The sequence below is a fragment of the Macaca thibetana genome, chromosome X (assembly GCF_024542745.1).
Source record: "Macaca thibetana thibetana isolate TM-01 chromosome X, ASM2454274v1, whole genome shotgun sequence".
Lineage (NCBI taxonomy): Eukaryota > Metazoa > Chordata > Mammalia > Primates > Cercopithecidae > Macaca > Macaca thibetana.
Genome location: NC_065598.1, coordinates 131,906,796 through 131,934,765, shown reverse-complemented (window position 1 = coordinate 131,934,765; position 27,970 = coordinate 131,906,796). Strand labels below are relative to the sequence as shown.

At 40.9% G+C, this 27,970-nt stretch overlaps 1 long non-coding RNA gene across 1 annotated transcript; it reads right to left on the bottom strand.

The window, feature by feature from the left end:
- Positions 1-16: 16 nt before the first annotated feature.
- LOC126946156 (uncharacterized) lies at positions 17-27,970 on the bottom strand. The gene is made up of 3 exons (XR_007722597.1): positions 23,722-27,970; positions 20,519-20,624; positions 17-223 (listed from the first exon to the last, which is right to left on the bottom strand). It is a non-coding gene; the product is annotated as an uncharacterized LOC126946156 (long non-coding RNA).

The following is a 27,970-nucleotide window of genomic DNA, read 5'->3' as shown; positions in this document are numbered from 1 at the left end:
AACTGAGGCCAAACAATGAGATTTTACATTTACATATATATGCTTAAAAGTATGTAATTAGAAGCACACACATATATATCTCAATTGATGTTCATATAGATATACAGATATTCAAGGGCAAGGGAGATGTGCTTGGAACCCTTTGGGGAAATACTTTACTCCACCTTCAGCACACTGTAGATTTTAGCAATTAACCAGAAACAGGAAAAAAATCCAACTGTCCCTGAAACAAAATGAAAAAGATCTTTGTTAGCCAGACATAATAGCAAATGAAGGTAGCTTTCTCAAAAACACAAAGCATGTCAGTGTTGAGGTGGGCTACTGATTCTCCAACTCTCAAGATTCGTACATTTATCAAGTAAAAACCAACAGGCTCTCTTGCTGAGCAAACAGGATGAGCAACAGGGCCAGAGGCAGTCACCTGCAAACAGGTGTGAGAATCCATCTGATTGAATTCTGCAGGTCTCTAACCAAAGCAAGAAAACAAAATTAGTAGCTTAACTTCTCCATTTCAAAAAGAATAAAAGAGGTCCAAGCCTATTTCTGATACAAAAAACTTCTTATAACTTGCTTCAATTTAGAAAACGTAAATAACCATTATCACTACAGATAGACAAAGGGGGTAATAATCTTACATATTTGCATATCCAGAGCATACATTAGTTTTATAAATCAAAGTTTTGTATCATTAAACTTTAAAAACTTTATTAAACTTTTTTTTGGAGACAGTCTTAATCTGTCGCCCAGGCTGGAGTGCAGTGGTGTAATCTCAGCTCACTGAAACCTCCACCTCCAGGGTTCAAGCGATTCTCCTGCCTCAGCCTCCTGAGTAGCTGAGATTACAAGAGGCTGCCACCATGCCCAGCTAATTTTTGTATTTTTTGTAGAGATGGGGTTTTGCCATGTTGGTCAGACTGGTCTCAAACTCCTGACCTCAAGTGATCTGCCTGCCTCGGCCTCCTCAAGTGCTGGGATTACAGGCATAAGCCACTGTGCCTGGCCTTAAGCTTTATTTAAACTCTAAAACCATCTTGGAGTCAGGTGTACTGGCACGTGCCTGTGGTCCCAGCTGAGGAGGCTGTGACAGGAGATAACTTGAGCCCACGAATTCAAATGCAGCCTGGGCAACACAGCGAGCCCCGTCTCAATAAACAAATGAATAAAGAAATAAATGAGAAAAAACATCTCATTTGGAAGGATTTATCCTAAAGAAATGGCCCCATATTCAAAAAAAATTACATGCAAAATGGTGATCATAATACTATGATTTATAATATTGAAAATTAAAAACAAACCAAATGCCCCCCCAAATAGGCAATTAGCTAAATTATGTCCCAAGTGCTCAATGAAATAATACAAAAATGACCAATGTAAAGACTATATAGCAGCATGAGGCAATCTTTATAACATGGTGTCAGGTGATAAAAGGCCTTAAATGATTCCCGGGTATCATACCAGTGTGAACATAATATAAGCATAAATATGTGGACCAGATAGAGCAGAGCATAGATAAAAGAAGGCACCTTTATATTTCAGGATGATATAATTATGAGCAAATTTTTCTTTAATACATGATTTCATTGATGTTTATATCATTAAAAACAATTTTCAGATGATATTATGGTTCAACGACTGAAAGAAAACTCCAGATTCTCCAGTCTAATGGTGCACCCCAGGACAATTCATCTAGGAAAACATCTTACTCAATAACAAGATTGCAGAAAGTTTTAGGCAGCGGTTGGTACCTTTTTCCTTGCCAGATTCCAAACTTAGGATAACTTTCCATCCAATATATCATCATACCACTTCCTTCTACTCTTCAATGCTCATCAGGAATCAGTATGGTATAGTGATTAAGACCATGGGCATAGAGCAACACAGATCTACTCTGTTGGTTTACTAGATGTCTGATCTTGGGCAAGTAACAATCTTGCCAAGCCTCAGTTTTCTCAGCTGGAAAATGGGGATGATAATACCTATTCTTACTCTAAGCTTCCTTCTCTGAATCCAACATCAAAGGTTCAGGAGATGGCAGGTGTATAGCTAACACATGTCTCAGAATCTAAAACATCTCTGATTTTGATTTGCTGCCTATTTTCCCCATAAACCATTGATATGTTTATGAATTCTCAACTTTTTGATGCTTGACATAAAATACACAATTGTCTCCTATCTAAAACACAAAAATCTATCAACCCTCACACTATTTTGGTAGTCAGCTGAGCTACAGAATCTGGACTTTGGAGTCAAGCAGACATTAGCTATGTGATGTAGAATAAGCTACCTACCTCCTCTGTTTCTCAAATGTGAAAAGGAATTACACCCTCACGCAACTAAGGCTTTTCCTGAGAGAAAAAGGACAAGGTATATTAGAGTGCCTGTCAGAGTAGGCACTCAAGAAATGATAGCTATTATTGATGTTCTGATTTGGGGCTTGAAATTTATGATCACATGGAGTTTATCTGATTAGTGTGATCATTCTCAACATTGGCCGCACGTTGAAATTACCTGGGGAGATTTAAATACTACCACCTGGGTGACACCCCCAGAGATTCTGATTTAATTGATCTGGGATGCAGCCTGAGAGTCAAGATTTCAAAAAGCTCCCCTCTCAGCTAGTCTGCCCCTCCCTCCCTCCCTTCCTTCCTTCCTTCCTTCCATCTTCCACTGAACCAAAGGGCCACTGAACCTCACAAGTTAAAAGCAACTTAAAGGATCTGGAGAAATTAATTTTTTTTCTACAGCTGAATTGCTTGTATCACAATTTAAGAGTAGAAAACAGGAGATGAAACAAAAATGGGGAGAATTATCATCCTGATATCTTTGCTTACTTTTGTTTCAGGTCAGAGAAAGCACTAAACCAATATTAAAAATGTCCTAGCTTCTTTCTTTCTTTTCTTTCTTCTTCCTTCCCTCCCTCCCTCCCTCCCTCCCTCCTTTCTTTCTTTCTTTCTTTCTTTCTTTCTTTCTTTCTTTCTTTCTTTCTTTCTTTCTTTCTTTCTTTCTTTCTTTTCTTTTCTTTCTCTTTCTTTCTTTCTTTTCTTTCTTTCTAGACAGAATCTCCCCCTTTCGCCAGGCTGGAGTACAGTGGCATGATCTCAGCTCACTGCAACCTCCGCCTCCTGGGTTCAAGTAATTCTCCTACCTCAGCCTCCTGAGTAGCTGGGACTACAGACGCGTGCCACCACACCTGGCTAATTTTTGTATTTTTAGTAGAGACGGGGTTTCACCATGTTGGCCAGGATGGTCTCGATCTCCCAACCTCATGATCCACCTGCCTTGACCTCCCAAAGTGCTGGGATTACAGGCGTGAGCCACCGCGCCCAGCCACCCTAGCTTCTTTCTAAGCTTCAGAACCTTTTATAATGATACATAACCAAAAGACAATCCAACCACAGGATCTTGAATGAGACAGTCCAAGAAAAGCAGAGAAACCCATTTTTCCCCTTTCCCTTCCCTAATTGCAATTCTATAATGAAAAGGATTCTGTCTGATCCTGGGATAGGTATCCAATGTATGTTTCTTCTAAGGGTTTCCCAATGTGATCATATAACTACACTTAAAAAAGAAAAAGAAACTAGTTAAATAAAACATTTTGAAAGTCTACTACTTTCTATTCAACATAAACAAATCTTTTGGTGGGGATGTGGTGGTGCAGACCTGTAGTCCTAGCTACTAGGGAGGCTGAAGCCAGCCCGGGCAATGTAGTGAGATCTCATCTCAAAAAAAATTCTCTAAAGAGTCTTTCCACAGCCACTGTGGAGACTAAATTCCAAGAACTTGCAGCAGTGAATAAGACGTGCAGGAAAAAGATTGTCCATAAAGCTGGAATTTCAGCCATTGTGCAAAATAATAAAGGGAAAGCTTACTTGGGGATAAGGGTCCTGGGGGCCTTAACTCCCATTAGCCACATTTGATTTTGTGTTCACTAAGCACTTTCTCTGGGCCTGGCACTTGCCAGGTAGTGTGAGGGATAGAAAAGGGGTTCTTGTAGAAAATAATCTCAGTTGGTGGCTGTGCTACACATCACTATTGATGTAGAGGTCAAAGTCGGAGACCTGGAAATCACCCTTAACTCCTCCCTCTTTTGCACCCACATATTGTCAGTTACCAAGTCCTGCAAATTGCAACTCCTTAATAGCCTTTGAATCCCTCTCCTCCATACCCCTCTGTCTATCTCCACAGCCATGGGATATTAAGCCATTCCCTCTTCATCTCTCACTTAATCAACTGTTTGTTGACTTCTCTCCCTACCTCCAGTCTTCCTCTCAAATCCATTCTCTACTCTGTCAGTGTGATTGTGATATTTCCAAGCCACAAAATTTGATTGTCATGCCCTTAAAAACCTGGCCAGGCATGGTGGCGCAAGCCTGTAATCCTAGCACTTGGGGAGGCCAAGGCGGGCGAATCATGAGGTCAGGAGTTCGAGACCAGTCTGGCCAATATGGTGAAACCTTGTCTCTACTAAAAATACAAAAAAAAAAAAAAAAAAGCTGGGCATGGTGGGGGGGCGCCTATAATCCCAGCTACTTGGGAGACTGAGGCAGGAGAATCACTTGAGCCCGGGAGGCGGAGGTTGCAGTGAGCCGAGATCATGCCACTGCACTCCAGCCTGGATGACAGAGCCAGACTCTGTCTCAAAAAAAAAAATACTTCCCCATAGCAAAAGTACTTAAGCTCTGGAGTGTATTAGGAACTGATTAAGCCATTAGAAATACAGATCAACAGGGATTCTGACCCAGAGGCTCTTGGATGGTCCCTGGACATCAGATTTGTTGGTTTTAGTTAATGTTAAATAATTGCTGCAAGTGAATTTGATGCACATCCAAGCTTTATCTGGCAAAAATTCCAACTCCTGGCCAGGTGTCATGACTCCTGCCTATAATCCCAGTGCTTTATGAAGCTGAGGTGAGAGGATTAATTGAGGCCAGAAGTTTGAGACCAGCCTAAGCAACATAGCAAGATCCTGTCTCTACCAAAAAAAAAAAAAAAAATTAATTAATTAATTAATTAGCTGGGCATGGTGGTACATGCCTGTAGTACTAGCTACTCTGGAGGCTGAGATGGGAGGATCACTTGAGCTCAGGAGTTCAAGGTTACAGTGAGCTCTGATGGCACCCCTGCACTCAAGCCTGGGTGACAGAGTGAGACCCTGTCTCTAAAAAATAAAATAAATAATTACAACTCCTTAGTGTTGGCACACAAGGTCCCCCAGAGTCAGGTCATGACCTACTCCTTCAGGCCTTGTTCCTGCCAGTTTACACCTTAAATTTTAAACTCCAGCAACCCCAAGTTATCTAGAGACATCTGTATGCCATGCTTTGCTCAGTTGTCAACTTTACTTTCTACTTTTAAGATTCAGTCTTCCCTCAAAACATAAGACACATCTCTATCATTTTATATGGAAAAGTCTTTCTTTCCCTCTTTCCCTCTCCCCAAGTGAGCTAAGTGCTCTCCTCTGTGCTTTCACAAAACCCTGGGCTTCACTGTATCAGGCTCTGTGCCGCCATGCATGGAGATGATCCATTTAGGGGTCTTCTCTCTTAAGACTATAGCCTTGAGGCTAGGGATTAAGTCTTAATCTTATGCCCCCAGTGCTTAGCATAGTGTTGGGCACATTGTAGGTGGACAACGCATATTTGTTAAACTGACCTACTTAAATTAACTGCTTAGCAATGTAAGCTCCATGAGGATCAGGATTTTTATCCCTTTATAGTTTTGCTCACCACTAAAATCCCAGCCCCTACAGCAGAGCCTGGCACACAGTTGACATTCAATATGTATTTACTAAATGAATGAATGGTGGGATTTTGGAGAAGGCATCATAGGGAAAAGTCCTATAAAGCTGGGTTCAAACACATTTGAGGATGGGAGACAGCTCTTCCAGAGAGGAATAAAGTTCCCATAAAGGCTTTAAAAAACACTCAAAGCCCTGGCAGTTTTAAGGAACAGTAAGAACCATGACAGAGAGATTGGAGCATTAAAAGTGTAAGATAGAGAATTAAGGGAGCATTAAAGAGGGCATATATGCCTCTACTCCTAGGCACTTGGGAGGCTGCAGTGGGAGGATTATCTGAACCCAGGAGTTCGAGGCTGCAGTGAGCTATGATAGCACCACTGCATTCCAGCCTGAGTGACAGAGTGAGATCCTGTCTCTAATTTTTTTTTTTTTTTTTGAGAGAAATCTCGCTCTTGTCCCCCAGGTTTGAGTGCAATGGCTTGATCTCGACTCACTGCAACCTCCGCCTCCTGGGTTCAAACGATTCTCCTGCCTCTGCCTCCCAAGTAGCTGGGATTAAGGCTCCTGCCACCACACCCGGCTGATTTTTGTATTTTTTAGTAGAGACAGGGTTTCACCATGTTGGCCAGGATGGTCTCGAACTCCTGACCTCAGGTGATCTGCCTCGGCCTCCCAAAGTGCTGGGATTACAGGCATGAGCCACCGTGCCCAGCTTAATTTTTTTTTAATAGAAGAAAAGACTGCAAGAGTAGATAAGGGGCCAGATATTGCATGCCAAGTTAAGAAGTTTGGATTTGACCATGTGGGCAACTGGGAGCCAGTGAAGATACATAAGCCATAGAATAAGACAATCAAATTTGTATTTCATGAAGATGATGAAGATGATAATAATAATTAGCTTTTACTAAATTATTATATGCCCGTCTCTGAGTTACAGGCTTCACATGTGTGATGACATTCAGTTGTGCTTTTCTGAGGCAAGTACTATTATTTTCCCCATTCCACAAGGAAATGGAGGCTCAAAGAGGTGAAGTGACTTGCCTTACAATACACAGTCAATAAATAGCACAGATAGGAGTCAAAGCCTATTCTGCCCTTGACTGTTCTAGGAAAGATATCAATATGGGATGAGGTGACCAGAAACCACTTTGTGCAGAAAGACCTCAAAAAACAAGCAGCAATTAGACAGGAAAAGGTAGAGAGACCAACCCAGGCATGAGATGCCAGAGGATGTAAAATGCATAACACAAGAATGCCAGAGAATGCAGCTTCTGATTACCTCTGGGGGAATAGAACGCCTCTTTAAGAGGAGACTTTCTGTTGAAACTTTTTAGTATGATACTCAAAATTCGAAGAATACTGACCACCACAAGGCCCATAGTTAGTCTATAGCTACTTGCACTGAGTAAAAGAATAGGACCCAGAGGTTTTCTGTATCCTTGAGAATAGGGACGACTGTGTCCTGTTCTCCTACAGAACCTACCGCTTTCTTTGGTCCATAAGTGTAAACTGAGATCAAAATAAGCTGGAATTGAGGATGTAATGGCATTATTCCAGAGGTTACACTAGCCTTGACTCCCTGTATCCCAGAATCATGTAGTAAAACAGAAAGGATGCGTTTTTTAAAGGTCTGAAGGGTCATAGGAAAGACCAGAGATATTCTATTGTCATCCTATATTCCTGAGGGTGATATTGTATTGCTTTACATGCACGAGTCTTAGTTCCCCCAGTTAAGAGCAGTCCACTTGGTCAAATAGAGGACTACAGAGCAGATTTTGAAGGCACCCGTTAGTTGTTGGTTTGGCTCTAGCTCGAGAAAGTGCGTCTTTCTTGAGGAGGACATAGAGAGTTGTACTTTGAAAGAATGAGCTTTGAGGTCAGACCAACCTGGGTTTGAATGAATCATGGCTCTACCACTTACTGGCTGAGTGGCCGTGAACAAGTCCATCTCTCTGGGCTTCAGTTGCCTTATCCATGCAGTGGGAATAAGGTGACCTACAGCTCATGGCAATTGTGAAAATTAAGTGAGATAAATGTGTGCAAATAGTTGGCACATAATCAACTCAATAAAAATAGTATTATATCGGCCGGGCGCGGTGGCTCAAGCCTGTAATCCCAGCACTTTGGGAGGCTGAGACGGGCGGATCACGAGGTCGGGAGATCGAGACCATCCTGTCTAACACGGTGAAACCCCGTCTCTACTAAAAATACAAAAAACTAGCCGGGCGTAGTGGCGGGCGCCTGTAGTCCCAGCTACTCGGGAGGCTGAGGCAGGAGAATGGCGAGAACCCGGGAGGCGGAGCTTGCAGTGAGCCGAGATCGCGCCACCGCACTCCAGCCTGGGTGACTGAGCAAGACTCGGTCTCAAAAAAAAAAAAAAAAAAAAAAAAAAAATAGTATTATATCTTAATGTTTCCATATTCTCAATTAATATGTTACCAAGCCCAAAGAAGACACGTAATAAATACTTACTTGTTGGTTAACAATCAGCATTAATATATTTTTATCTCTTTTTGATCTTTCAGCCTTTAAAACTGAAGATTTTAATAAAGTAGAGCTAGCAACAACTTGGTATAATAAAACACAAAATGGCCATTATAGCTAACATTTGTGTGTTAAGATAATTGGACATTTCCTTCAGTATACTATATTTCATCTTGCTCTGTGTGAAAACATGAAATCTTCACTTTAATTTAGTGATAAAATATTATACAGTAGACTGTCTCAAAATATACTGAACTCCATTAGCTTCTTTTAATGAATAAAAATATATTCAAAGCACAGACAGTGAGAAAGCCAACAGAAAAGCACTCTTCATTTGGCTAATACTTCTTCTGGGTCTTAAAAGCTCTTTGTAACACACTGGCTTCAATCACCACCCAGTGATTGGTGGTGCAGAGTCTCAGACTCTAAACATAATCTCTCAAAATGATCAAAAATGTATTCTGAAAATAGCATTAACTCCCAAGTAAATGTAAGGTTCAAAAATAGTTCACTCTAGACCAGGATTTCTTGACAGCAGCACTATTGACGTTTTAGGCCAGATAATTCTTTGTTGTGGAAGCTGTCCGGCACACTGTGGCATATTTGGTGGTGTCCCTGACGTCTATTCACTAGATGTCATTAGTATCCTCCCAGTCATGACAATCAAAAATGTCTCTATACACTGCTAAATGTTTCCTGGGGGAGTGGGCAAATTGCCCCGGTTGGGAACCACTGCTCTAGAATAAGAGACTGTAGCTAAATACAAACATTTTTAACTACTTCCGTAAAATATAGATAATTGTATAAAATATTTAATTTACTACCCAAATGGCAATGGCAGCCAAATTTTTTTTTTTTTTTTTTTTTTTTTTTTTTTTTTTTTGAGACAGAGTCTCGCTCTGTCACCCAGGCTGCAGTGCAGTGGCACAGTCTCAGCTCACTGCAACCTCTGTCTCCCAGGTTCAAGTGATTCTCTGTCTCAGCCTCCCAAGTAGCTGGAACTACAGGTGTGTGCCACCACATCCAGCTAATTTTTATATTTTTAGTAGAGACAGGGTTTTGCCATGCTGGCCAGGCTAGTCTTGAACTCCTGGCCTCAAGTCTTGAACACCTTGGCCTCTCAAAGTGCTGGGATTACAGGCATGAGCCACCACACCCAGCCCAAAGTTGATAATTAACTACAAATTCCATTATTATAACACTAGACAGCTTTTAGGCTTTAAGACGAGGAAACCCAAGTGTTAGATCTTATTTTATTATTTTGATCTTAAGTCCATTACATCAAAATAGAAATACATTATTTTAATTCACTTTCTTAAGATTTTAACTCATTTGTTGATATCTAAAACAAAATCCTGAATCAAATAAAAAATCACTAACTATCCTCCAATCCAAGCACTTTGGGAGGCTGAGAAGGGCAGATCACCTGAGGTCAGGAGTTCAAGACCAGCCTGGCCAACATGGTGAAATCCCACCTCTTCTAAAAATACAAAAAATAGCCACGCATGGTGGTGGGCGCCTGTAATTCCAGCTACTCTGGAGGCCAAGGCAGGAGAATCACTTGAACCTGGGAGGCAGAGGTTGCAGTGAGCCGAGATTGTACCACTGCACTCCATCCTGGGTGACAGAGTGAGACTCTGTCAAAAGAAAGAAAGGAAAGAAAGGAAGAAGGAAAGACAGAAAGACAGGAAGGAAGGAAAGAAGGAAGGAAGGAAGGAAGGAAGGAAGGAAGGAAGGAAGGAAGGAAGGAAGGAAGGAAGGAAGGAAGGAAGGAAGGAAGGAAACTAATTAGGATTTGGGGCAAGTCATCCAACCTTAATTGAAATTCATTTGCATTTATCTATAAAAATATAAAATGTTATTCCTGGTACTCTTTCTTGGTATGTTGTGGTTTATCCTCCCTATTCCTGTCCCTTGAGTCATATTTCGACTTTTCTTTACACATCTGTAAGTGTGCTACTAAATAAAAATTGGGTAGAGTAACACCAGCCAGAATACATATCACTTCCTTTTGCTCCAAAACTGAGAGGAAGAAAACAATGGGGTGCCATTTTAGACACACTGCATGAACAAAAAAGAAAACTGCTTTTTCTTTGTTTCTTTTTAAAAATAATACCCAATGCCAGGCAAGGCCACAGCAGAAAGGCATTTTAAAAACCATAAAAATATTCATGTTTTCTTGACCCTGTCATCCCACTTCACAAACTATCTTGAGGAAATAATCCAAAATGGGGGAAAAAACAAGTTCAATAGTAAAGAAATAGTTCAGCAAAGTAATCTGCCCAATCGATTAAGTAGTCATAAATATGATAAATATGAAGGGTATATTGCAACATGGAAAAGTACTTAGTATATAAACAAAGTGTCTTCCTACAGTAACAATACTCAATATTGAAAGGTGACAGATATCAACAGTACAGTGCAGTGGCTCACGCCTGTAATCCCAGCACTTTGGGAGGCCGAGGCGGGCAGATCACCTGACGTCAGGAGTTCAAGACCAGGCTGACCAAAATGGTGAAACCCTGTCTCTACTAAACATATGAAAATTAGCTGGGCGTGGTGGCAGGTGCCTGTAATCCCGGCTACTTGGGAGGCTGAGGCAGGAGACACACTTGAACCCGGGAGGCAGAGGTTCAGTGAGCCAAGATCACACCACTGCACTCCAGCCTGGGCGACAGAGCGAGATTCTGTCTCAAAAAAAAAAGAAAGAAAGAAAGAAAGAAAAGTGACAGCTATAAAGTCCTGTACTTCTGCTGTGATGCTATGGATGAATTCAAGCACCAAAGGGGAATGTGGTAACCACAAGGAAGAGCTTCGAATGAATGCACAATTATTCTAAATAAGTTTGAATCAATAAGCATGAATAAGTGTGAAGCTCCTCAGCATGTTTTAAATGAGTAAGTATTGCTAATTTTTAAATTGTCATTTTATTAAAAAATCATTTTCAGAAATGTTTGTCCACAGGAAGAAAGGGTAATCACAAATTAATAATTGTACTTTTGTGTACATCTATATTCTCAAGGCTAGGTATTTAATTAAGGACTTCTTCCTCACAAGTGAAACAACATGAAAATAGGTAATAAGCCTTGCTTCCTGCTATGAACCTCAACATATAATGATAAAATATAAAGAAATGCCATTTAAGAGTCTGTAAGAAGACAGCTTCTTAAAGGACAGTTCTAGAGAACAGATGTCAAAATCACAGTTCTTTATTTTGTGTGTGTGATACGAACAGTACCCAGAATTTACTTTGGAGGTTTCTCACACCCACGATTTAATTTTAAAACTGATATGCAAACATGATCCCATGATGGTATCTCCTCTCTTCCATACGCTATGAAGTCAAGAAGAATATGGGCTTAGCTCTCTGAAGGACACAAAACAGGCATACAGTGTAGTCCCTGCTCTCAAGGAGATGCCAATCTAGTTGGGGAGACTGCTAAAAAAGTCAGGAGACAAGCTTGAACTTAGTGAGTAGTTTAGCTTTCAGAGACTTAGAAAACACACTGAATAACGAGCAAGACCACATTATGGAAGCTCCCAACACCAAGGTGAGCTTAGACCTTGACGGAGGAGGAAGTATGATGCTATTACAATTTTTGAATAGGGAAAATGGCATTATCGCCCTGTTTATTTTGTTTTATTTTATTTTCATTTTATTTTTGAGGCAGGGTCTTGCTCTGTCACCCAGGCTGGAGTTGCAGTGGCACTATCTTGGCTCACTACACCCTTGATCTCCTGGGCTCAAGTGATCCAACCGCTTCCTGAGTAGCTGGGACCACAGGCACACACCACCATTCCTGGTTATGTCTTTTAAAATATTTTTTGTAGAGACAAGATTTCATCATGTTGCCCAAGCTGGTTTCGAACTCCTGGGCTTAAGTGATCTGCCTGCCTTGGCCTCCCAAAGTGCTGGGGCTATAGACATGAGCCACCGTGCCCGGCCTATTACACTGTTTAAACCCTTCAACTTCCCACCACTCCCACAATAAAACAAAGTCCTTAAATCATTTACAAGATCCTCATAAGATCTGACTGTTCCTTTCCTTTCCTTCCTGCCTGCCTGCTTCCCTCCCACCCTCCTTCCCTCCCTCTTTCTTTCCTCTTCTCTTCTCCTCTCTTTTCTTCTCTTCTCTTCTTCTTTGAGACGGGGTCTCACTCTGTCACCCAGGCTGGAGTGCAGTGGTTCAATGATCATGGCTCACTGCTGCCCCAACCTCCCTGGTCTCAGGTGATCCTCCCAAACTCAGTGTCCCAAGCAGCTGGATTACAGGCATGTGCCACTACACCCAGCTAATTTTCTGTAGAGATGGGGTCTCACCATGTTGCCCAGACTGGTCTCAAACTCCTGGGTGCAAGGGATCCTCACCTTGGCCTCCCAAACTGCTGGGATTATAGGCATAAGCCACTGCATCCGTCCTATTCCATACCTTTCTAACTTCACTATTGCCACCTAGCACCACCCTCCCTCCCTTGCCATGCTGGACTTTCTTTGAAGATGTCAAACTACTTCCCACTCAGGACTTTCAAACATGCTGCCACCTCTGCTTGGAACACTTGACCATCCACCTCTTGCTCAACATCACTTATTTCACAAAGCTCACCAAACCCGTAATTTTTCTTTAATATGTCTCCCTTCCACTAGAATAGAAGGGTCCATAAAAACAGGGAAGCTTATCTGTCTTCTTTACCACTGTGTTCCCAGCACTTAGCACAGTGTCCAGCACAGTGCAAGCATTCTGTAAATATGAGTTGACCTGTTAAAAGTAATCTTGGGGCCAGACGCGGTGGCTCACACCTGTAATCCCAGCACTTTGGGAGGCTGAGGTGGGTGGATCACGAGGTCAGGGAATCGAGACTATCCTGGCCAACATGGTGAAACCCCATCTCTACTAAAAATACAAAAATTAGTTGGGTGTGGTGGTGTGCGCCTGTAGTCCCAGCTACCGAGGAGGCTGACGCAGGAGAATCGCTTGAACCCAGGAGGTGGAGGTTGCAGTGAGCCGAGATCACGCCACTGCACTCCAGCCTGGATGACAGAGCAAGATTCCGTCTCAAAAAAAAAAAAAAAAAAAAAAAAAAAAAAAAGTAACCTTGGACTGAATTGCACTATTTCTTTCTTTTTTTTTTTTTTTTTTTTTTAATTATCCTTTAAGTTCTGGGATACATGTGCAGGTTTGCTACATAGGTATACATGTGCCATGGTGGTTTGCTGCACCCATCAACCCATCATCTACATTAGGTATTTCTCCTAATGCTATCCCTCCCCTTGCCCCCCACCCCACAACAGGCCCCAGTGTGTGATGTTCCCCTCCCTGTGCCCATACGTTCTCATTGTTCAACTCCCACTTATGAGTGAGAACATGCGGTGTTTGATTTTCTGTTCCTGTGTTAGTTTGCTGAGAATAATGGCTCCCAGCTTCATCCATGTACCTGCAAAGGATATTAATTCATCCTCTTTTATGGTTGCATAGTATTCCGTGGTATATATGTGCCCCATCCTCTTTATCCAGTCTAACATTGATTGGCATTTGGATTGGTTCCAAGTCTTTGCTACTGAGAATAGTGCTGCAATTAACATATGTGTGCCGTATGTTTATTGCAGCACTATTCACAATAGCAAAGACTTGGAATCAACCCAAATGTCCATCAGTGACAGATTGGATTAAGAAAATGTGGCACATATACACCATGGAATACTATGCAGCCATAAAAAAGGATGAGTTTGAGTCCTTTGTAGGGACTTGGATGCAGCTGGAATCCATCATTCTTAGCAAACTATCACAAGAACAGAAAACCAAACACCGCATGTTCTCACTCATAGGTGGGAACTGAACAATGAGATCACTCGGACTCAGGAAGGGGAACATCACACACCGGGGCCTATCATGGGGAGGGGGGGGGGGGGGGGGATTGCACTGGGAGTTATATCTGATGTAAATGACGAGTTGATGGGTGCAGCACAGCAACATGGCACAAGTATACATATGTAACAAACCTGCACGTTATGCACATGTACCCTACAACTTAAAGTATAATAATAATAAATAAATAAATAAATAAATAAATAAATAAAAACATATGTGTGCATGTGTCTTTATAGTAGAATGATTTATAATCCTTTGGCTATATACCCAGTAATGGGATTGCTGGGTCAAATGGTATTTCTGGTTCTAGATCTTTGAGGAATTGCCACATTGTCTTCCACAATGGTTGAACTAATTTACACTCCACTAATGGTGTAAAAGCATTCCTATTTCTCCACATCCTCTCCAGTATCTGTTGTTTCCTGACTTTTTAATGATCACCATACTAACTGGTGTGAGATTGTACCTCATTGTGGTTTTGATTTGCATTTCTCCAATAACTAGTGATGATGAGCTTTTTTCATATGTTTGTTGGCTGCATAAATGTCTTCTCTTGAAAAGTGTCTGTTCATATACTTCACCTACTTTTTGATGGGGTTGTTTTCTTCTTGTAAATTTGTTTAAGTTTCTTGTAGATTCTGGATATTAGACCTTTGTCAGATGGATTGATTGCAAAAATTTTCTCCCATTCTGTAGGTTGCCTGTTCATTCTGATGACAGTTTCTTTTGCTGTGCAGAAGCTCTTTAGTTTAATTAGATCCCATTTGTCAATTTTGGCTTTTGTTGTCATTGCATTTGGTGTTTTAGTCATGAAGTCTTTGCTCATGCCTATGTCCTGAATGGTATTGCCTAGGTTTTCTTCTAAGGTTTTTATGGTTTTAGGTCTTACATTTAAATCTTATACCATCTTGAGTTAATTTTTGTATAGGGTGTAAAGAGGGGGTCCAGTTTCAGTTTTCTACATATGGCTAGCCAGTTTTCCCAACACCATTTATTAAATAGGGAATCCTTTCCCCATTGCTTGTTTTTGTCAGGTTTGTCAAAGATCAGATGGTTGTAGATGTGTGGTGTTATTTCTGAGGCCTCTGTTCTGTTTCATTGGTCTATATGTCTGGTTTAGTACCAGTACCATGCTGTTTTGGTTACTGTAGCCTTGTAGTATAGTTTGAAGTCAGGTAGTGTGATGCCTCCAGCTTTGTTCTTTTTGCTTAGGATTGTCTTGGTTATACGGGCTCATTTTTGGTTCCATATGAAATTTAAAGTAATTTTTTCTAATTCTGTGAAGAAAGTCAACGGTAGCTTGATGATAGGAATAGCACTGAATCTATAAACTACTTTGGGCTGTATGGCCATTTTCACAATATTGATTCTTCCTATCTATGAGCATGGAATGTTTTTCCATTTGTTGGTGTCTTCTCTTATTTCCTTGAGCAGTGGTTTCTAGTTCTCCTTGAAAAGGTCCTTCACATCCCTTGTAGGTTGTATTCCTAGGTATTTTATTCTCTTTGTAGCAGTTGTGAATGGGAGTTCACTCATGATTTGGCTCTCTGTTTGTCTATTAGTGGTGTATATGAATGCTTGTGATTTTCGCACATTGATTTTGTATCCTGAGACTTTGCTGAAGTTGCTTAACAGCTTAAGGAGTTTTTGGGCTGAGACGAGGGGGTTTTCTAAATATACAATCATGTCATCTGCAAAGAGAAACAATTTGACTTCCTCTCTTCCTATTTGAATATGCTTTATTTCTTTCTCTTGCCTGATTTCCCTGGCCAGAACTTCCAATACTATGTTGAATAGGAGTGGTGAGAGAGGGCATCCTTGCCTTGTCCTGGTTTTCAAAGGGAATGCTTCCAGCTTTTGCCCATTCAGTATGATATTGGCTGTGGGTTTGTCATAAATAGTTCTTAATATTTTGAGATACATTCCATCAATACCTAGTTTATTGAGTGTTTTTAGCATGAAGTGGTGCTGAATTTTATCGAAGACCTTTTCTGCATCTATTGAAATAATCATGTGGTTTTTGTCATTGGTTTTGTTTATGTGATGGATTGCATTTATTGATTTGCATATGTTGAACCAGCCTTGCATTCCTGGGGTGAAGCCAACTTGATCATGGTGGATAAGCTTTTTAATGTGCTGCTGGATTCGGTTTGCCAGTATTTTATTGAAGATTTGTGCATCGATGTTCATCAGGGATATTGGCCTGAAATTCTCTTTTTTGTTGTGTTTCTGCCAGGTTTTGATATCAGGATGATGCTGGCCTCATAAAATGAGTTTGGGAGGAGTCCCTCTTTCTCTATTGTTTGGAATAGTTTCAGAAGGAATGGTACCAGTTCCTCTTTGTACCTCTGGTAGAATTCGGCTGTGAATCCGTCTGTTCCTGGGCTTTTTTTGGTTGGTAGGCTATTAATTACTGCCTCAATTTCAGAACTTGTTATTGGTTTATTCAGGGATTCAACTTCTTCCTGGTTTAGTCTTGGGAGGGTGTGTGTGTCCAGGAATTCATCCGTTTCTTCTAGGTTTTCTACTTTATTTGCATAAAGGTGTTTATAGTAGTCTCTGATGGTAGTTTGTATTTCTGTGGGATCAGTGGTGATCTCCCATTTAACATTTTTTATTGTGTCTATTTGATTCTTCTCCCTTTTCTTCTTTATTATTCTGGCTAGTGGTGTATCTATTTTGTTAATCTTTTCAAAAAACCAGCTCCTGGATTCACTGACTTTTTTGGAAGGGTTTTTTGTGTCTCTATCTCCTTCAGTTCTGCTCTGATCTTAGTTATTTCTTGTCTTCTGCTAGCTTTTGAATGTGTTTGTTTTTGCTTCTCTAGTTCTTTTAATTGTGATGTTAGGGTGTCGATGATCTTTCCCGCTTTCTCTTGTGGGCATTTAGTGCTATAAATTTCCCTCTAAATACTGCTTTAGCTGTGTCCCAGAGATTCTGGTACATTATGTCTTTGTTCTTATTGGTTTCAAATAACTTATTTATTTCTGCCTTAATTTCGTTATTTACCCAGAAGTCATTCAGGAGCAGGTTGTTCAGTTTCCAAGTAGTGGTGCGGTTTTGAGTGAGTTTCTTAATCCTGAGTTCTAATTTGATTGCACTGTGGTCTGAGAGACTGTTTGTTATGATTGTCAATCTTTTGCATTTGCTGAGGAGTGTTTTACTTCCAATTATGTGGTCGATTTTAGAATAAGTGTGATGTGGTGCTGAGAAGAATGTATATTCTGTTGATTTGGGGTGGAGAGTTCTGTAGATATCTATCAGGTCTGCTGGGTCCAGAGCTGAATTCAAGTCCTGAATATCCTTGTTAATTTTCTGTCTCATTGATCTGTCTAATATTGACAGTGTGGGGTTAAAGTCTCCCACTATTACAGTGTGGGAGTCTAAGTCTCTTTGTAGGTCTCTAAGAACTTGCTTTATGAATCTGGGTGCTCCTGCATTGAGCGCATATGTATTTAGGATAGTTAGCTCTTCTTGTTGCATTGATCCCTTTACCATTATGTAATGCCCTTCTTTCTCTTTATTGATCTTTGTTGGTTTAAAGTCTGTTTTATCAAAGACTAGTATTGCAACCCCTGCTTTTTTTGTTTTGTTTTGTTTTGCTTTCCATTTGCTTAGTAAATCTTCTATCCCTTTATTTTGAGACTATCTGTGTCTTTACACATGAGATGGTTCTCCTAAATATAGCACATCAATGAGTCCTGACTCTATCCAATTTGCCAGTCTGGGCCTTTTAATTGGGGCATTTAGCCTGTTTACCTTTAAGGTTAATATTGTTATGTGTGAATTTGATCCTGTCATTATTATGCTAGCTGGTTATTTTGCCCATTAGTTGATGCGGTTTCTTCATAGTGTCGATGGTCTTTACATTTTGATATGTTTTTGCAGTGGCTGGTAGCAGTTTTTCCTTTCCATATTTAGTGCTTCCTTCAGGACCTCTTGTAAGGCAGTCCTGGTGGTGACAAAATCCCTCAGCATTTGCTTGTCTGTAAAGGATTTTATTTCTCCTTCACTTATGAAGCTTAGTTTGGCTGGATATGACATTCTGGGTTGAGAAATCTTTTCTTTAAGAACGTTGAATATTGGCCCACTCTCTTCTGGCTTGTAGGGTTTCTGCAGAGAGATCCACTGTTAGTCTGATGGGCTTCCCTTTGTGGGTAACTCGACCTTTCTCTCTGGCCGCCCTTAACATTTTTTTCCTTCATTTCAACCTTGGTGAATCTGACGATTATGTGTCTTGGGGTTGCTCTTCTTGACAAGTATCTTTGTGGTGTTCTCTGTATTTCCTGAATTTGAATGTTGGCCTGTCTTGTTGGGTTGGGGGAGTTCTCCTGAATAATATCTTGAAGTGTGTTTTCCAACTTGGTTCCATTCTCCCCATCACTTTCAGGTACACCAATCAAACATGGGTTTGGTCTTTTCACATAGTCCCATATTTCTTGGAGGCTCTGTTTGTTCCTTTTCATTCTTTTTTTCTCTAATCTTGTCTTCACGCTTTATTTCATTAAGTTGATCTTCAATCTCTGATATCCTTTCTTCTGCTTGATTGATTCGGCTATTGATACTTGTGTATGCTTCACGAAGTTCTTGTGCTGTGTTTTTCAGCTCCATCAGGTCATTTATGTTCTTCTCTAAATTGGTTATTTTAGTTAGAAATTTCTCTAACCTTTTATCGAGGTTCTTAGCTTCTTTGAATTGGGTTAGAACATGCTCCTTTAGCTCGGAGGAGTTTGTTATTACCCACCTTCTGAAGCCTACTTCTGTCAATTCATCAAACTCATTCTCCATCCAGTTTTGTTCCCTTGCTGGCGAGGAGTTGTGATCCTTTGGAGGAGAAGAGGCATTCTGGTTTTTGGAATTTTCAGCCTTTTTGTGCTGGGTTTTCCTCATCTTCGTGGATTTATTTACCTTCAGTCTTTGATGTTGGTGACCTTCGGATAGGTTTTTTTTGTGAATGTCCTTTTACTTGATGTTGATGCTATTGTTTTCTGTTTGTTAGTTTTCCTTCTAACAGTCAGGCCCTTCTTCTTCAGATCTGCTGGCGTTTGCTGGGGGTCCACTCCAGACCGTTTGCCTGGGTATCACCAGTGGAGGCTGCAGAACAGCAAAGACTGCTGGCCTGCTCCTTCCTCTGGAAGCTTCATCCCAGAAAGGCACTCGCCAGATGCCAACAGGAGCTCTCCAGTACAAGGTGTCTGTCGACCCCTGCTGGGCAGTGTCTCCCTGTCAGGAGGCTAGGAGGTCAGGGACCCACTTGAGGCAGTCTGTCCCTTAGCAGAGCTCCAGCACTGTGCTAGGAGATCCGCTGCTCTCTTCAGAGCCAACAGGCAGGAACGTTTAAGTCTGCTGAAGCTGCGCCCATAGCCACCCCTTTCCCCAGGTGCTCTGTCCCAGGCAGATGGGAGGTTTTTTTTGTTTTGTTTTTTTGGGGTTTTTTGAGACGGAGTCTCGCTCTGTCGCCCAGGCTGGAGTACAGTGGCCGGATCTCAGCTCACTGCAAGCTCCGCCTCCCGGATTTACGCCATTCTCTCGAGTAGCTGGGACTACAGGCGCCCGCCACCTCGCCTGGCTACTTTTTTGTATTTTTTAGTAGAGACGGGGTTTCACCATGTTAGCCAGGATGGTCTTGATCTCCTGACCTCGTGATCCGCCCGTCTCAGCCTCCCAAAGTGCTGGGATTGAGATGGGAGTTTTATCCAGAAGCCCCTAACAGGGGCTGCTGCCTTTCTTTCAGTGATTCCCTGCCCAGAGAGGAGGAATCTAGAGAAAGTCTGGCTACTGTGGCTTTGCGGCACTGCGGTGGACTCCACCCAGTCTGAACTTCCCAGCAGCTTTGTTTACACTGTGAGGGGAAAACCGACTACTCAAGCCTCGGTAATGGTGGACACTGCTCCCCCCAGCAAGCCTGAGCTTCCCAGGTCGACTTCAGATTGCTGTGCTGGCAGCAAGAATTTCAAGCCAGTGAATCTTAGCTTGCTGGGCTCCATGGGGGTGACATCCGCTGAGCAAGACCACTTGGCTCCCTGGCTTCAGTCCCCTTTCCAGGGCAGTGAACATTTCTGTCTTGCTATTGTTCCAGGAGCCACTGGAGTATGAAAAAAACAAAAAACAAAAAACTCCTGCAGCTAGCTTGGTGTCTGCCCAAATGGCCACCAAGTTTTGTGCTTGAAACCCAGGGCCCTTGTGGTGTAGGCACCCAAGGGAATCTCCTGGTCTGTGGGTTGGGAAAACCATGGGAAAAGCATAGTATCTAGGCCAGAAAGCACCATTCCTCAGGGCAAGGTCCCTCACAGCTTCCCTTGGCTATGGGAGGGAGTTCCCCAACCCCTTGTGCTTCCTGGGTGAGATGATGCCCCACCCTGCTTCTGCTTGCCCTCCGTGGGTTGCACCCACTGTCTAACCAGTCCCAGTGAGATGAGCCAAGTACCTCAGTTGGAAATGCAGAAATCACCCGCCTTCTGCATTGATCTTGCTGGTTGCTGCAGACTGGAGCTGTTCCTATTCGACCATCTTGCCCAGGAACTCAAATTGCACTATTATAATAAGAAAAAAATAAGTTCACCTGAAAGCAGGTAGCATGAAAAGTGTGTTAGAAAAAGACAGACTAGAGTCCAGCAAATCAAATAAGAGGCTATTGCAATTATCCAAGGACAAAGAAATAAAGGCCTGGATTAAGACTGTAGGAGTATATGCTGAAAAAAAGGAATAGATGGCAACAAGAGGTTTCTAAGAAGAATAAATAGGGAAGCTATGATTGATTAGCTACAAATCATGGAAGGTGATATGGTTTGGTTGTGTCCCACCCAAATCTCATCTTGAATTGTAGTTCCCATAATCTCCATGTGCTCCATGTGTCATGGGAGGGACTCGGTGGGAGGTAATTGAATCATGGAGGTGGTTACCTCCATGTTGTTCTCCTGATAGTGAGTTCTCACGAGATCTGATGGTTTTAAAAGGGGCTTTTCTCCCACTTCACTTTGCATTTCTCCTTGCTGCTGCCAAGGGAAGAACGTGTTTGCTTCCCTTTCCACCATGATTGTATGTTTCCTGGGGCCTCCCTAGCTATGCAGAACTGTGAGTCAATTAAACCTCTTTCCCTTATAAATTACCCAGTCTCTGATATGTCTTTATCAGCAACATGAGAATGGGCTAATACAGCAGGGCTATGTTAAGAATTTATTCAAAATAGATCAAGGAGATCAGAGATTAGTGACGATGGTCAAAGAGGGAAAGAAATTAAGATAAGTCAGTTTGTAGAGAAGGAGGTGCTAACTTCATTTCGGGGGCATGGTGAGTTTGAAGTACCAGTGGGACATGGAAATGTTCAGAATTCAGCCAGATAGAGACTATGGTTAGAAATAGAGGTTGGGGAGCAGTCAGCATTGAGGAGATAAGTGAAGCCATGGGACTGAATGAGCTCTAAAAGAGAGAGTGTAGAAAGGAAGAATTGAAATACTGATAAAAGCTAGAGTTAAGTGACAGAAAGAGGAGGGAAAACAAGAAAAGGCACAGAGTGGTACAAGGAGAATCATTCAAATGATGTTGAAATGACTTCACAAAATAGATGTTGAGTGGTGTTAAATAAAGAAACCAAAGAAGACAAAGACTAGGAAAAGTCATTTAATTTGGCAAGAGATCACCCTTTGAGAGGCAGTGTTCAATGTGGTGTGGTGACAGAATCTAGAATACAGGTGCTGGAGCCAAGGAACAGAAAAAGATTTTTGTGGGCAATGTGACCATTCAAGAGTACATCTGTTTTAAAAGAAGCTGTTGTAATATAAGACTCCCAGAAAAAGGCAACCTGAGTCAAAGTGTTAGATAATGAGGAAAACAGAAGTCTGAAATTATTGTGCTGCATACATCCAACCTGCATATTACACAAATATAAAAGCTAGTAACTCACTGGGCAGGGTAGAAGGAGGATCTAAAACAAAAGACATGAGGGACACAGACTGCATCTACACACAGTGATGTGGAGGACTCTCACAAGCAATATGAAGGGCAAGAAACCAGCCACAAAAGAAATCAGACAGAAAAGAGTGTTATTATGTAGTGTTTGTAAATCTATTCACATACAATTCAAAGATGGGCCAAATTAATCTATACTGTTATGGGCTAAGGTGACCAGGAATCACTTTGTGCAGAAAGACCTCAAAAAACAAGCAGCAGCAGTTCACGCCACATTGAATACTGCCTCTCAAAGGGTGATTCTTGCAAAATTGAATGGCCTTTCCCTAGTCTTCACCCTCTTTGGCATCTTTGTTTAACACCACTCAACACCTATTCTGTGAAATCATTTCAACATCATTTGGATGATTCTCCTTGTACCACTCTGTGCTTTTTCTTGTTTTCCCTCCTCTTCCTGTCACTTAACTCTAGTTTTTATCAGCATATCAATCTTTCCTTCCTACACTCTCCCTTTTAGAGCTAAGTCAAGATAGTGGGTGCCCTGTGGAAAGGAAGTGGAAGTAGGCCCAACAGTGGCTTCAGGGCTGCTAATCATGTACTGGTTATTGGTGGAGGTGCTAGTTATAAAGGTGTGTTCACTTTGTGATAACTCATCAAGCTGTACACTTATAATGCATGTGCTTTTCCGTCCACATGTTTCAATTAAAAGTTTAAAAAAAAAATAAGCAAAAGGAGTCTACTTGGACTAGAATGGTGAGAAGCTCTCAGACCTTCAGTTTTAAATAGAACTGCTGGTGGCTGAGAGATTAGAGTAGGACTACATGGTCTCTTCTTGACTGAGTAGTTAAGACCAGTAGTACATGAGAGCTAATATATATGTTAGATATTACGTAGAAAAAGGAACCACCACCAAGATGCCGGTTTCTCAGATCATGTTTACATTTGTCTGAATGTCTTGATTTTTAACAAATTTCCATTGTTTATTTTTATATATTTGTTGAACCTGAGGGTTAAAATCAGAGAAAATCCTTGAACTTTTCCAATCTGACCTATACAAGTGATATGACTTGAGTTAAAGCCAGAACTTGACATGATGCAGGCAGAAATGCTACTTTGCTTGCATTCAGAAGGTCCCAGAGCTCTCCAACTTCATTATTTCTCCAAGTGGAGCATTTTATAAAACATTCCATTTTTTTCCACCTGCTTCAAGCATTAATCTAGACAAAACTTCCCATCACATATGAATCCAAATAACAACCCCAAATGAGTAATTCTGAGAAGTATACATCTTGTCCTTCACATATAATTGCTTATATGATGACATATTTAATTAATCTAATTTTATTAATTTAAAAGTTATTCAAGTAGGTTATTTTTTATGCTTGGAGGCTGTTCAAAGGTGATTACACATAACCCTTTCTGTGCTTTGGAACATATCCCTGTTTTAAAACATTCACAAGGGACAGTCTTGTAGCTAAGTACATAAGGTCCCTCCAGGTTCCTCGGCTTTGCAATCTTTTATCTCCAACGCATAAAAATGAACATGATGACTTTGTTCCCTTTTCCTTCCACTAATTGTTAATTGATGTTTATTACATTATGGCTATCTCCAAGACTCTTAAGAGAGTCTGAAATATACTGAGTAATTCTGTAGTTACCTATGAAAAGGAAGAAAATCAACACAATGATCATCGTGTACCCAAAGTACAAAATAGAGCTCACAATTTCTGTGATTTGAAGTTTGACAGAGAAGTAATGAACTGCATACGTAAAAAGATAAACAGCTATAAAGCTTCTGGTTAAAAAAGATCACCACCACCAATGATGATCCTGTAAAAAGAAGTAGAAAAAAATGACTTTTCAGATGAAATTTTAACCATAAATGGGTTAGCAGTTATAACAAGAACAAAAGATAAACTTCATAAGATAATGGATTAAAAGGAATAAAAGAGAAATTTGTATAAGAAATTTAATAAAATATGTAATGTATGTCCTGCTTGGGGTGTCCTAACAATTGTCAACTCTTTGTTTCCAGGGATACCACATGTGCCCTCTGGGATTGGACTTTTAATTTGTGCAGGCTGACTATCATAACATTGCCTCAGCCCTGGAAGGCATTCAGTTCAGCTTCTACATACTGGCCAGAGTTGTGCTATGCCTATTGATGCCTCAGGCCAGGCATTTTTTTAAAAGGGGGATAATATAGAAATTTAGGCTAGACCTTGGGGTTAATAAGATTTGCTTTAACTGGCTCAATTCAGGACCCACGGATGGCATAACTGAGGTCAATGCTGCAGGTTGGTCTCACCCTGTTCCATGGACTCCTACTGATGATAATATTATTGCAAAGACACTGTGGCCAAGGACCATGGGGAAAGACAGTGGAGAAAAGAATTAACAGCAGATCTGAGGCTACTATCTTTAGAAAGTCTGCTTGTAAGGTTGGCCCTTGGCTTGCATCTGGTAATTTGGCATTTAGTCATTCCCTGACTGATGTAGACTGGTTTGCTATGCCTAGACTATACAGACAATGTGATTTATGGTGAATACTTGCTTTCCTTTGGGGAGTCTGGAATTTTGTAGTTGCTAGGCAGAGGGTGCCTATGTGACTACTCCCAATAAAAACCTTGGATGCTGAATCTCTAATGGGCTTCCCTGGGCAGAACATTGCACATTTATTACTGCATTTCTCACTGCTGGAGAAAGAAGCAAACTCAGTGTGCTCTCTAAGGGGAGGGAGACAACATAGGAAGGCTGTGCCTGGATTTCTCCAGGCTCCACCTGTCTTTTTCCCTCACTGATCCTCTGGGCATCCTTTCTGTAGCCTACCCATGTATGCATCTGTATGCCTAGTCCCACGAGTCCTTCAAGTGAGTCACCAAACATGTGGGTAGTCTTCAGGACCCCCCAAAACATTTTCTTAGGAATAAAAACATATCCATTATATGCTTATTATTGTATGCCTCATTAATGATTGCTGCAGATTCTCTAAGGCAAAATGTACATAGAATTAATGACCAGCTGACATGGTTTGGCTGTGTCCCCACTGAAATCTCAACTTGAATTGTATCTCCCAGAATTCCCGCGTGTTATGGGAGGGACCCAGGGGGAGGTAATTGAATCATGGCGGCCTGTCTTTCCCATGCTATTCTCGTGATAGTGAATAAGTCTCATGAAATCTGATGGGTTTATCAGGGCTTTCCACTTTTGCTTCCTCCTCATTCTTCTCTTGCTGCCATGTAAGAAATGCCTTTCGTCTCCCGCCATGATTGTGAGGCCTCCCCAGCCATGTGGAACTGTAAGTCCAATTAAACCTCTTTTTGTTCCCAGTTTTGGGTATGTCTTTATCAGCAGTGTGAAAATGAACTAATACACCGGCTAAGTATAAGTATGCTGCATAAACATATTTAAGTATATATACAGTTATATTTTGTACCTCTATACCAATAGCACAAGAAGAAAATGTCTAAGACAACATGTATATAAGAATCATTCCCTGAACCCTCCATTGTCTGTCATCCTTGAAGAGTCATATTTAACTACCAAAATGAAATGGATTTAGGGGATTTAAGAGAACAATGGACACTAACAGCTCAGTCATCCAGAATGATAGCGGGGAAAAATGGGACTGGGGTAAAAAGAACTATTTATGTCTGTGGTAACCAAAAGGCAATAAACTGAAAGAAGAGAAAGGACCTTTAGCCACAATCTCAAACCAACAAACCAGAATCCTGGCTTAAGCTGCAAAGAAAAAATTTAATTGTTAAAAAGAAAACATCAGCCGGGCATAGTCGTTCATGCCTGTAATCTCAGCTCTTTGGGAAGCCAAGGCGAGTGGATCACTTGAGCCCAGGAGTTCGAGACCAGCCTAGGCAACATGGCAAAACCCCATCTCTACTAAAAACACAAAAATTAGCTGGGTGTGGTGGCAGTCACCTGTAATCCCAGCTGCTAGAGAGGCTGAAGCAGGAGAATCGCTTGAACCCTGGAGGCAGACATTGCAATGAGCCGAGATTGCGCCACTGCACTCCAGCCTGGGCAACAGAGTGAAACCCTGTCTCAAAAAAAAAAAAAAAAGAAAGAAAAGAAAAGGGGGAAAAAAAAAAGAAAATATCATTGAACTTCATAAATATTAAATTAGTCCCTTATATTTTTCTGTTAACTGAATATCATGCAGCAATTACAATAACCAGCCAAAGAGAAATCACTTTCTATTTAAATTTTCCATCAAAGCAGCCTTAACTTGATAGCCACATTAAAGTCAAAATGTGTTAATAGGAAAACACAATGTAATACTAATCCCAAGTTGTAGAAACATGCAGTTATCATTTATTTCAATTCTTTTCTAAACACAGACTTCCAATTCCAATAATGCAAGTATAGAAAATGTAAGATGCATTAGTTTCTTGTGGCTTTACGTCAGCACATAAATGAAAATAATACAGTAAAACTGTAACTTCTGAGCAAGTAATCACAAGACTTATAAAGACTAAGAAAAGGAAGCCAAACATGTAGTACAGCTAATGAGACCTGAAAATAAAAAGAGGTTTAAATAAACTTTAACTCAACAGTGCACACAGAAAGATAAATCCAAACCTATAAAATAGACAGTCACACATTTCTCTAAACTTTTTTTTTTCTTTTTTTTTCCCCCTAAACATTCAAATCTGTATTCCAAACCTTCACCTATCCATCAAGTACCAAAAAATAGTTCCTTACCTATGCAGTTTCAGAGTTTGGCCATATCTTCTCTAGTCAGAACCAGTGCTGCTACTTACTCATGTTTCTCTGTTCATATAAGTTAGTTCTCACTTGAGACTCATCAATATCACCATAATTTTCTCCATACATATTTTAAAACATTCTCTTTAGAAATGGAAGGCTGCAAGTGCCATAAATACCAACAACTACATCATAAAACAGAAAACCACAGATTCAAATACCACTTTTGCCTTAGAAGGCCTGTTGACATTCAGCTTTTCCAAATATGTCTTTATAGCACAGCACACATAATTCTACTAAATATACTTTCAAACATGCATTTTTAAAAAAATCTGTGTGTAGATTACATCTAGGTGAAACTTTGAAAGAATGAAGTTAATTCTCTTGGTTATTATAGACCTGAGCTAAGTTGGGATGATCAATGCCCATTCCAATTAATTAATTAATACTTTAGAGACAGGGTCTTACTGTGTCACCCAGGCTAGAGTGCAGTGGTGCGATCACAGCTCACTGCAGTCTCAACCTCCTGAGTTCAAGTGATCCTCCTGCCTCAGCCTCTCAAGTAGGTGGAACTTACAGGCCACCATGCTTGGCTAATTTTTTAGCCAAGCACGTGCCACCATGCGGCTAATTTTTTATTTTATTTTATTTCATTTGTAGAGACAGGATCTTGCTATGTTGCCCAAGGCTGGCCTTGAACTCCTGGCCTCAAGTGATTCCCCAGCCTCCCAAAATGCTGGGATTAAAGGCGTGAGCCACCACACCCAACCACAACATCCATTTTTAAAAGCCTTCTAGAAATAAAAAGAAATTGATGAACCAATCAATACCCCACCTAAAAATCTCATGTAAAATATATACCTGACTATGAGAGTGAGGGATGAGGGTTGAGGAGAAGCATCTCTCTAGATAATAAATATATACAAATATATACAAAGTTGTATGCAACAAACACATTGCTTCAAGACCAGCTTGGCCAATATGTTGAAACCCTGTCTCTACTAGAAATACAAAAATCAGCTGGGCATAGTGGTACACGCCTGTAGTCCCAGCTACTCAAGAGGCTGAGACACGAGAATTGCTTGAACCCAGGAGGCAGGTAGAGGTTGCAGTGAACCGACATCACACCACTGCACTCCAGCCTGGGTGACAAAGTGAGATCCTGTCTCAAAAAAACAAAAAACAAAAATAAAATAAAAAACAAGCACATTGTTTTTCATTGAAATGAAAATTAATTGTCTGAAAAACC